This window comes from Agelaius tricolor, unplaced genomic scaffold (assembly GCF_023055355.1).
Source record: "Agelaius tricolor isolate 1412-34295 unplaced genomic scaffold, bAgeTri1.0.p SCAF_1, whole genome shotgun sequence".
Taxonomy (NCBI): domain Eukaryota; kingdom Metazoa; phylum Chordata; class Aves; order Passeriformes; family Icteridae; genus Agelaius; species Agelaius tricolor.
In genome coordinates, this window is record NW_027269261.1 from 89,931,124 (window position 1) to 89,943,002 (window position 11,879).

An 11,879-nucleotide genomic window follows, 5' to 3' on the forward strand; every position below is an offset into this window, starting at 1 on the left:
CCAGAAATCATTTTGAGACATATTCCAGAGCTATTCAACTTGAGATGAGCTTTTCTTTTTTAATATCAAACTCATGCTCTTAGAAAAGTGGTTGATTTCAGGTTGGTTTGTTTATTTGTTTGTTTGTTTAAAAAGATGAATTTATATACAAGAGGGAGCACATCATGAGCATCACTTACAGCATTTCAGAGCAAACATTTGTAGTGTTTCTAGGGTTTATTGTGGCACTTGAAGCTAAGGATTACACAGTTGGACAAAAGCACTGTGCATACAGTCTTAGCGACCTCATATAAAGAAGGCTTATGGAGATAAATGCATGTGTTAAACATCAATTTGTATTTCCTACAGTAAATAAAAAGCCATGGTTTAACAGTACCACCAGCACAGATTCTTCACGCCATGGTGTTCTGCAGCCTCCCTTTTGGGAGTGATTCTTTTTAATTATATTGAGACAATTGTCAACTGTCTGCCAACATTCCCAAGAGTTTGACCGTTTTTCATCAGAGCACAAAAGATGCTGGAGGTAATATTAGCGCATTTTTACAAGTTACAAAGCAGTTAGTTACAAAATGAGGTGCTGCTGGTTCTTGTTGTGGTAACCCCAATCTAGAGATTCATCAGTGCCTACATTTATGCTATGGAGAATCAACATAAAGTAACTTGGTTTATATTATTTCACCATAATGATGAGATTCCTAATAATTTTTAGAGTGTTACTAGAAAATATCTATTAGCTTTTAAATTGTGGGATTGATAAACTGTTGAAAATATAGTAAGAATGCAGCATGAACAACTACATATGGCGAAAAATAAAGGTAAAAAAGCTATATAACCAACTTATCCAACATATAGCAATAATTAATTTAAATCAGACAACAAGCACAAAAAGAAATCAACATGGATGCAGATGAAGAGTTTCTAAACATAGTCCCTTTTATGTTCCTGGTCTATAAAGTTTGCTTTGCAGAAAAAATGTTAGTAGACTTAATTAACATGAATTTTAAAAAGGTTCAAAAATGCATTTGTATATTTATCTCCTCTAGTAAGGTAAGGGGTAAGAACACAGTATGACCACGAGGTGTTGAAACCTCTGTACCAGAGGGCAACCTTGTGGCGGTGAAGGTAGACTGGAGTTAGGCACAGCCCCTGCCACAGGTCTTGGCTCTCAGTGCTCCAGAGCATCACTGAGTGAGTGCCAGAGACAGAGAGACACTTCTCCAGTTCTGCTCAAAGACATCCTGAAGGGGAAAATCCTAAAGAAGCCGTTAAGTGTGCTATTGGCTACAAGCCAATAATAAAGTTACCTTACTTCTGCCAAAGAATATAGAAAATTTTTTTACAGAATTTAATACTAAGGAAGAGACAGACAAATTTGGTTTTAATAAAGTATGTTATTGTCTACATTTCATGCTGAAGTATAAAAAAATATGTAAACTTTAACACAGACATGTAAAAATAACTATAGCATTTACCTACAAGTTGTAAAATTAACATCTGTGTGTTTAGACAAAACCAAGTATTGTACAGAGTGTAACTTCTTCAACTTAAAATGACTGGATAGACTGCAGTTTCCACTCAAAAAAAAAAAAAAAAGAATAGTGATCTCAATGGATCATAAAATCTGCACCTGGACTGTAATTTGTTGTGTTAAGGCATAAACAAAGCATTGTGTCTGTACAACTGGGCCTGCAAACAAAACAGATCAAGAAGTAATCAAAATAAATAAGCATACACATTACACCCTCTAACTTGAAACTTTAAATAACAGCTATTCTATTTCCAGTTACAGAATGATATGCAGTGCTCAAACCTCCACCAAACATTGTCTTTCATGTAAAGAAACAAAAAGAAGTATTCTTTGAAATTCTATTCCTCCAGTGTTGATAATATGTTTACAAAATACAAAACTACTGAAATATTGAATTCTACAAGAATGCCAACTTAAGTCTTTCAGGGTAATTTCACAGAAGTTATATTTGCCACTGCAAAAATTGTGGTATTTGAAGGTACTTTGAGACCTCAATAATTATGTACGTGGTGTGTGAATTCTAGATAATCTATGCAATAGGCTAAATAACTTTACATGGTTATTTACAATCTTATTTTATATAACGATCATCTCCCTAAAAAAATGTATTTTTGGAGGAATCTTTGGTATAGTATCAAGAGTCAAAAATGGTGTGTATAGTATCATATACTGTTTCCTTACTTAAACTATAAGAAATAAATCCAGCTCTCACTAAAATGGATTTTCTTGTAACTGAGCCTTATTTCAAAATGTGTGATTACATTCTTGATTCTTCTTTGGGCTATGTAATTCATGAGAACTCACACAATTTAGCTATGATTTAGCCACAACAGCTAGCAATGCTATTATAATACATAAGCATTACTTTATATTTTAGCTCTTTAAAATTAAATACTCTCATGTATGTTTTGGAAAGAACTTGAACAGGAACTCTATATACGTCCATGCGTCCATGATAATTGGTTCTCAGATAGCATTAAAGAAGAAAAAAGTGTATATACAAATACAGAAAGCCAATTTCTTTTCAGTCATGTTTTTAAGGTTCCACAAAAACCAAAATAGACTGAAAACATCAACTAGTGAAAAAGGTGTAAGCAACAAAAACTAGAAAATAACTACTTCATGGAAAAGTACAAAAATCTGTGTTTGTATCACAAAAGGACATAGAAGTAATTCATAACAATTTTTGTAATAATTATCAATATTTTCCATTGTATCAAAATGTTCTCAACATCTTAACCTACTCATTTTCAGGAGGGAAGGCTACTTCCTGTTTATTCAAAGGAGAAAACAGGTTATTTAAAGCAATTACATATTTACTTCAGGTGTCAATCATCAGTGCCCAAGTTCTATTGTAGTATTAATGTAAGAGAGTTTTCAGAATGAAATCGCCATGTAACAGAATTTTCATAGCTCCTTGATTTCTGAGCAAGATTTCATTGCCTGCAGTTGCCCAATAAGCATCCTATAAGTAATTCTGCAGGAGCTGGAGACATGGATCACCCAGATCTATTTAAAAATCACATACAGTGACTATGAAACAAGTCCAAAACTGCATGTGGTCAAGTGTTGAAGAACAGAGAAAACCAAGCCTTCTTCAAAGGAAATGCTCTGTATTGGACAGCTCCAGGATGGTTTTGTTGAATGCCTTTTCCTTCCTACTGAGAGGTACCATCAAACCATGAGCCACTGACAACTACAGTGAGTACTTAGTAGGTATACTTATGCATGCACAGAGAAGAAATTCTCCTTTGCTAGAAACACCTCTTCTGAGGGCAGATACCTTATTTAAATCCAGATCAGAAAAGAAAACACAAGATAAAATAAATGGAATGTCTTTGCTCTTTAGGAAATAAAAATTAATCTTTATTCTTGGTACTGCTTAGCTTCCTCGAAGACAAATATGTGCTTCTGAAAATTAGGTGCAGCTGTCCTCTCTTTTGAGCTCCTTAATGAAATCCTCTGCGTTCCGGCTTCCCTCCCCTTTTTGGCAAAACTTGTCAATGTTCATTTCAGCCCAGTCATGAGCACGCCATGGCCATGTGGGCCCCTCTGCACAGCAAATGGACTTAATCACAGGGGCATACAATTACATTCCTTTCTCCTCATTGAAAATTCACCAGGGAATAACAAACATAAACCACCATTGTCTAGGACCTTTAAAAAGAATTTGCTGTTATTTCTATTCAGCAAATCTTCCTCCTCTTCCCTAACACTTATTCTTTTCCATGGTAGTAAAACAGCAAAAAAACTCCTTTATCATTTTATCTTCTTTGTACTGAAAGGGCATATCTTTTACAGTTTAATATATTGTGAGCATTTAGATAGATTTTATCATCACTGATTTCTCATGGCTGGTGTCATTCTACATAGGACCTGAAGAATTCTGGATTTTACTTTTCAGGGATACGAAAAAATGCCTCCAGGTCTCCTAACTGCCATTATTTCCCCATTCTCTCTTAACTTCCAGACACACCTATTCAAAGACATTTAATTTATTTGGTTGGGTTTCTTAGGTTTGCCATTTGATGCTCACTTTCACTGCAAACGACAGCTTCTGAAAGACAGAGGACTTCTTTTCAGTAGGTGAGAATTTAAATTTCTTTTCAGTGGGAAAGGTAATAGGGGGGTTGTCTTTGATAATTCCCCTCCACATATTAACACTCTGTATTATTATATTTCCACATAGAGTTTCACTTCACTTTTGCTATGAAGGGCTGTACAGTAACTCCAGTGTTCTTGGCTGTACTTTTCCACACTGTTCTGTCCCATGAGTCGACAGAAGATGTCATGATCTATCTCAAAAGTTCTCTCACTTTCATCCACCCAGTTCTGCTCCCTCTTAATGGAAACTTTTTAAGCAAAATGTGATAGCTAGGCAGATACCATTCCACTTGGGGAAAGAAGGCACATAGATTCTTACCAAGACACTGACATTCAGTTCAGCTTATATTTTGCCAGGAGTGATCTACTTTACCCTTTATAGTCCTGTGCTATCAAGACCAAGAATTAAAGAGCTGGAGACTCCCATGTCCACTTTCCATGGGTAATCAAACCTCTGATAAAATGGAAGTCCAGCATTATGTAACTTTCCCCTGGGTTTTTGTCTTGGGCATAAAGTGTAATCTCAGAGTCACTTCCCAAAGAATGCTTTTTTGCAACATTTCCCACAACTGAGAAAGAAGTGAATTCACAATACTACAAGCTCTGCATGGTCCATTTCCACTTCTTCTATCAAGCCACGTTCTGCATAATTCACCCACCCTGTAAGCATTGCACAGATGTGTCTGCTCCTCTTCTCCACACAGGACACTGCAGCTATGCTTACTTACACTGTTTAATCAGCTGGGAATATTATTCCGTCTTTTCCATGTGCAATGAGTAAAGGGGAAACAGTAGAAAACCAGGGTCAGATCCCAAGTGCAAGTAAGGAGGAACATACTGATCTGGTCAAGGAAGGTTGCAACTAAAGAGGTTTAAATGGCCTTGCTTAGATCTCTGTCCAATGGAGTCTCTTGGGGACACAGCTCCAGGGTAATCCCAGGTGGTTAAAAGACTAAGAAAAAAAAATACATTTGAGGACACTGACAGTGGAGTTTTCTAGTTGCACCTAAAATTTGAACCTTTTCAGCATCCAACATCAGGAAAAGAATTGCATACTACTTCATACATCTTCCCTCAAATGTATGAATTACACAGACAGTCTAGAAAGCCCATCATGCTTGTTGGCAGTTCCTCTGCTAGTCTGGCAAAAGTCTGCACACTTTAGTGAAGCAAGAGTTATACCACAAATTTTAAACTGATCTCAATAATCTGATACTTTTATAAATTGTACTCTTAATACAACTATGCAAATTTATCTAGACCTCTAGATACATGATCCTGGCAACTCTTGTGGAACCAGGGAGCTCATAAGGGGGTGGGAATTGGAATTACCAACTGAGACCAAAAGGAGCACAAGGTACTTTTGACAAGACTTCCCAAATGTCTATTAAAGGCTACACCTAGATATACTCCTGCTGTTATACCAGCTGCAGCACGATTCATTTATGTGTCTTCGAGTCACCTTCGAGCCCCACAACTGGGCTCCTTTTTATATGCTGAGACAGTTCTGACTAAAAAGAAAACTTTTGGAAATCATTAACTTTACTTAATGAAGAAAGTACAGATTGTTATAACATATTTTGGAAAATCCAAGTTGGCATGCTTTAAAAATTGTTGGCTTAATTTCAAACTAGAGCTCAGAGTTTGTTTTTTTTCTTCCATTTTTTGATGTAGGATAAAAATTAGTTCAGGCAAGTTAGGACATGTTTTGTCATCACAATGGCTCTGAAAATTTACACAAAAGGGAAAAGAACTTTCAGTTTGGATAATGCAAATCAATACTGTATATTTGGTAAACTGGATTAAATGCAAAAAAAATACAGAGGCTTGGGTAGAGTAAGCGGTCTTTGAAATATACAAAAAAGTTCTGAGCTAATCAAATGGCATTGTTAATGAACACTCCAGCCACAGAAGATGGGGCACTCTTCATCCCAACAACTCAATTTTCCCTTTCAAAGTCAGCTTGGGTAAAGATGCTTTTCTAACATATTCAACAGATAAACAGGTATCTTTAAATATCCTACAATTTTTATTGCACAGCACATACACAGCTGTGTATATTCCATATTTAAAGCCCTCCCAGATAAGATTAACTTCCTAATTAAAACATTCAAAAACCCAATGATCACTTCTTCATCCAACATCTTTTACACCCATAAACCTGCACTTTTGTAAGCAAGTAGTCCCCTTCTGCAGCAGATTTTACCCATGCTAAATACGGGAATGGCAGAGCTACATCCTCAACTGCTGATTAGCACCTATTCACACAGCACTCTGCCACCATCTCCGAGGACAGAGACTGAGTGTACGTGAGGCACACTTGCTGTGCCTCTCTGCCAGACATCCCTCGCATCAAGCAGGGCTCCAGAAGGAGTAAATCTCTCTCTAAAAGGTTACTGAAGTGCTGTCTTCACCTCTGCCCAGGCCCCTCACCTCTCTTCATACCCCCCTTTACCACCTTCCTGACAGCAGGAACAACTGACCCTGAGATCCCAGCTCTTTTCCCAAAGCCTGGGGAGGATTAGCAGGGGGCAATGAAGAGGGAAAGAAAAAATGTTAGCTTGAGTAAAAATGGATGACTGCAGAGGCCATAAAAGGCACCCCACAACGTGGGACAGTAAAAAAGACAATGAGAAGAACTGGTCTGGATGGAAAGTGTGAGGGAATGAAAGAGACCCTGCTGCCACAAATCTCTGCCAAACCTTCCCTGTCCCTGAGCCCTACTCATGCCTCTGTCCCATTGTCGGCTGCCAGAAGACACCAACTACTAGAGTTCTGAAGCCAAAGAGCCCTTGCAGCCACTTCTCAACTATTCCTGCCCCAGAGGACCTGCAGTTCATCCCAGTCCCTCCTTGTCTTACCTTCTGTGATCTCCATAACCAGCTCATTTTGCCATATTTATATTCATTTCTGTCATTACTAAGAAGCCTCCAGCCCTTCTTTGTTATTAGTTCAAACTAGAGCTTCAGAGCAAGCTACCAGAACCACAGGAGAGAGAAAAATCTTGGAATGCAAAAATCTGAATTATGAAGCAGCCTTAAACTACAAATATACAAGGTAGAAAGGTAAATTTCCTATGTGCTAAAACAGTACACTTAACTGGCTTGTTTTGAACAGACAGAAAATTCAAGGAAAAATGCAAATCTCACTGGCATGAATGATGGTTTTATTCTGCACCACATCAAGTTCGAACAAACTTCCCTGGAATTTTTGCATGTTCTTAGTTATAGAGATTGGGGCTCATTCCAGTGCCTGTGTGTTTTACTTGGAGCAACTATTAACTTCTCACTATTTAAATCCTGTTTCACTACAGCATAAAGCACACTAATAAAAAGATCAATTATACAACATTGAAATTATATAAATCACACAAAATTCCAAAAGGTTGACACATATTTACCTTGTATTCTCCACTCATAGTATTATTCAGTATGATCAATATTGCTCATCTCCCTGGTCTCTATCTGCTGTTAATCATGAATAGTGTGCCTGACATCTACCCTCAAAGACTAAACCAATCAGCAGTGCTTTAAAACAATGCCTGTGCAGATTAATAGCAACTTGGAAAAGTTTCCTTTGTAAGTCTCACTGCACCCCAGTACCACAGAAACCAGAGAGAGGAAAAAAGTCCCTCAAGACATTTTTCTACACTCCCACAGGCCCAAGTTTTCTTCTACCACATATTGTGTTTTTCCAGTGCCAGACAAGTTCTAAATGAAGGAACACAGAAGCCTTGCAGGGCTCAGCCTATTTTCATGGGCAAAAAGGGGGGAAGAAATGTCAAGCCTTGATTACTATGGGGTTGCTTTTACTCAACAAAGCAGTATGTCTTGTCATGGTGTAGCAATCTTCTTGATAATTGTCTGCTTACCCTAAATTTTACTCCAGATGACTAGTATTGGCTACTTACAAGCAGACCTGGCTGGAGGAGCCACCTTCAACCCAAAGATCTGAGCTTTGCCACCAGCGGTGTGGGAGCAGGTGCCCTGGATTCTCCACGCAGAGAATGCACAGCAGGCAGCAAACCCTGCGGCCCGACACGCTGCAGGACAGGCGAGCCAAGGAATGCTGCAGAACAATGCGGTGCTCAAGCACACACTTCTCTATCACAGAACACCCGTTCTAGAGGCCACGTTGGTTTGTGTAAGTGGGGGAGCTAAACTCTCAGGCAGACTCTTTGTGACTGTCACCCTGGGACAGATGCCAAAGTTGACCTTCCAGGTTGTGTAGGCCCACTCTCCCTAAAGCTCAACATTTCCGGATATTTCCGATACCTGCTACTGTGCTGATGGGTAGATTTCACATGTTACCAACACAAAACTTGGGTCAGTGAACCTCTGAAATGAGTCAAGGGCCTTCACCAAGCCTTCACCAGCCCATCCCACAACTCGAGCTGCCATGTCAGCCCCCTGGGCCATCAGCCCCTGTTCCAGTAACGCCACAGCCCAGCCTGACCTGGCCATGGCCTCATGGAGCCAGGTCCAGGTGCAGGCCCAGGTCCCAGCCTGGCCTCAGCCATTTCCCAGGGAGGCACCAGATGTGCAGGGCTGGGGCTGCCCTGGTGCCCCCAGAGACTCTGCTCTGTGCTGGGGCAGTGGGACAGGCCCGGCTCATCCCTGCCACCCCTGCATGGGGAGCCCCTACTGCTATACCCTGACAAAATTCATCCTTGAGATGATTCAGAGAAACTCTGATGGGGTCCAGAGCCACAAATCAGAAAAAACAAATGAAAGACATTTTATAAGGCACATCTTGGTTAGTCTTCAAGCACTCTAGCCTGCCACGCTGCCATGGGTGTGATGGAAAGCAGCTGAGAAGCAAGGAGCAGAAGATGCCTCAGGAACAGCATGTCTTCAGCAGGCCTACTGGGCTCAGCTCTGGTCATGTCAGCTCAAAGAAGAGAAAAAAGGCAGAAACAAAGACATCTTAATAAAACAGATGACTAAGAGCATTGAAAGGGTCTCTTTTTTCATAAAGAGACACTGGAAAGATTGAATCAGCTTTATTCAATGTCTATCCAAATACTAAGGGCAGAACACAGGACACAAAATAGTAAAAAATAATCTAGAAAGACAGGTTAGGCCTTGCCTGTTCCCACTCTTATAAAATAGGAATGTTCAAAAAAACCTAAGTGATCCTTTTTTATACTGGGAAATTAATTTCTGGAAGTAAAGACTGTGGTAGAATTTGTAATATAATTAACATTAAAATTCATAAACATAATACAAAGAATAACACGATAAAAGAATAAATATTGAGGTAAGCAGCAAAAAGCTCTAGAATGGAGGTAAGGGGAAGAAAACCACCTATACTCATTTAAGTCCGCTATTTCTGTAATTAGTTTGGCTAATACTGCAGGCAAAACTTTGTTAAATGTAGTAGGACAAACTACAAATTTCAAAGTATGCTTGCAAACTGAATTATATTCTGAGTACTTTCCACGATGATAATCATAGCCAATATAGACATGAATTAAACCAAAGTAGTTCTGCCTCATGGACTTTCTGAGACACTCTGAATTACTGAGGACTCAATGAAACAATGTGATCCACTTTGCAGAACTGTACTTCAAAATGCAGCTGAAATTTCCTAACATTTACCAACAAGTCAATTTACTGGCTATGATGGTACCAAACCAAGATGTGATGTTCATCAGCAGATCACACACCACTGCTCTCAGACTTCAATGGCAAATGCAGTTTGAGCAGAAGGGAGAAGAATAACAAAATCTAGTATAAAAGTTAGGCATGAGAGTGAAATATTACAAATGGATCACTGAGCCCTGTTTACCTCACAGAGCTGGTTCTTTGATATGCATGATCATCATCAGGAGTATGTGAGTTCACAGGCTGGTCTCCTAGTTGCATCTGCCACCCCTGGAATCTTTAATGGACCTGGAGAGGTCATTTAGTGTCTTTGACAAAAGGAAGGCAGGATCACATTTGTCTTATGGATTTCTGGTGATTGCTTGGACATGAAATGCTCAATTATAATTAGACAGGATTTTCCCTACCAATTTAACCTAACCTTTCCTGGCTCTTGTCATATCTCCACTGGATGTGGAGAAGAGTTTGCTTCCCACCACTCTGCAGAAACCAATTATACAGTCAAAGATTGTTACCACATCTCTCATCAGTTTTTGCTTCCCTAGATCGCAACATTCCAGTTCTTGCACTGTTTTCCCAAAGATTATGTTTTCTAGATCTCTGACCACCTCTGGCTACTCATCTCCTGCTGAATGAGTAAGATTGCTGGAACTTTGGTGTCCAGAATCTCAGATAGTACTGATACCAGACACAAACCCTAAAATCACAACTACCAAGAGATGCCATCGCACATCTGCTATAATCCTGCTATGCATCCCCAAAAGAAATTTTTGATTTTGCACATCTCTAACATGTTGCATCCTGTCAAAGTCTTCATGCTGAAAAATAAATTTCCTAAGGAAACTACTTAGCACAATCCTTAAAAGAAATATTTTGTGCTCATCCTTTAGTTCGGTATTATGTATTTGAATAAATATTTGAGTGATATATATAATGAGAACAACCACAATCAATAAGGTTTGGAGAAAATTTCCAAGTTTACTAACTCTAACAGATCCACAAGGCTTTCTCAGGTAGCTGGAAGCTGGAAGACTTTCACAATCAACCAATGGACAGGTTTCCCAGTCTTTTAATCCTCAAAGACCAGATCCTTCCAGCACAGTAAATACTATGTACATCTAAGCATTACACAACTAAATAGCAATAATCAGAAGTGGCCCACAGAGTAAATTTTTCTTTTCAGGTACAGAAACAAGTATAATTGCAGTTATTATGAACCCATCTACTTTACTAATTCTTGTAAAGTTTGTACTCCCATGCCACAACCTATTAAAGCAGTTAACCAGTAACCCGGTACTGGTTACAGTGCAAGAATAATGCAGGTTTCTGTATGGCACAGAAGGACATAGCAGGACATAAATTATTTCATCTCGTGCCAATAAACTAAGCGAGGGTGTCATGCTAGTCCAATCTCCTGCACGCACCGCAGTCACGTTGCAAAAAAGAAAAAAAAAAAAAAAAAAAAACCACCCAACCCTGCATCAGGGACAGAATCCACTGTCAGCTCCCTACTAAGGAGGGGGCACAAGCTTCTCTAGCTCAGCCCCCCGGCTCCCCAGCGCCCACGGCCGGCTCCCGCGGCGGCTGCCCGGCTGCGGAGCGGTGCCCGAGGCGCCCCAGGGGCTGCACCTGCCCCGTGTCTGTCCCTGTCCTCACTGCTCCTGCAGCGAACGGAGCCCCGCCGGGATGCGGCCCCGGGCAGCCCGCCTGGCCCCGCGTCCCCGGCACCCCTCTGACCTGCAGGCGGCCGCTCGCCGTCCCTCCGCGGCCGCGGTGCCCCCTTACCGCCGGCCGCTCCCGCTGCCGTGCCGCGCTCTGCCCCGCGCCCGCTCCACCGCGGCAGCCTCGGCCCCGCGGAGCCGCCCCGCCGGCAGCGCCGCCCCCGCGCCCTGGCACGGCCCTGCTGGCCCGCGGCCAGCCCGAGTGCCGCCCCCGCCGTCCCGCACGGCCCCGGCTCGGACAGGCTTTCCCCGCTCTGGAACAGCATCCCGACCCCCGGCTGCATCGGGGATCAGCAAGCTGGTGGATACCAGAGGGACAGGCCGGTGGTTTGAAGTAGTTTGGTGATATATTCCTGCCCTTCATTCAGCGTTTCTTCTCCAGGTGAAGGGACAAAATGACTTCTGAGTCTTGGCCTCAGA

General features: G+C 40.9%; 1 protein-coding gene across 1 annotated transcript in view; it reads right to left on the minus strand.

Moving 5' to 3' along the window:
* COL21A1 (collagen type XXI alpha 1 chain) overlaps window positions 1-11,590 on the minus strand; it is a 90,629-nt gene extending 79,039 nt beyond the window's left edge. Inside the window, exon 1 of the mRNA XM_071442779.1 lies at window positions 11,476-11,590. The gene's annotated coding sequence lies outside the window, so the exon portion shown is untranslated. The remainder of the gene's footprint in view (window positions 1-11,475) is intronic.
* Window positions 11,591-11,879: the final 289 nt, after the last annotated feature.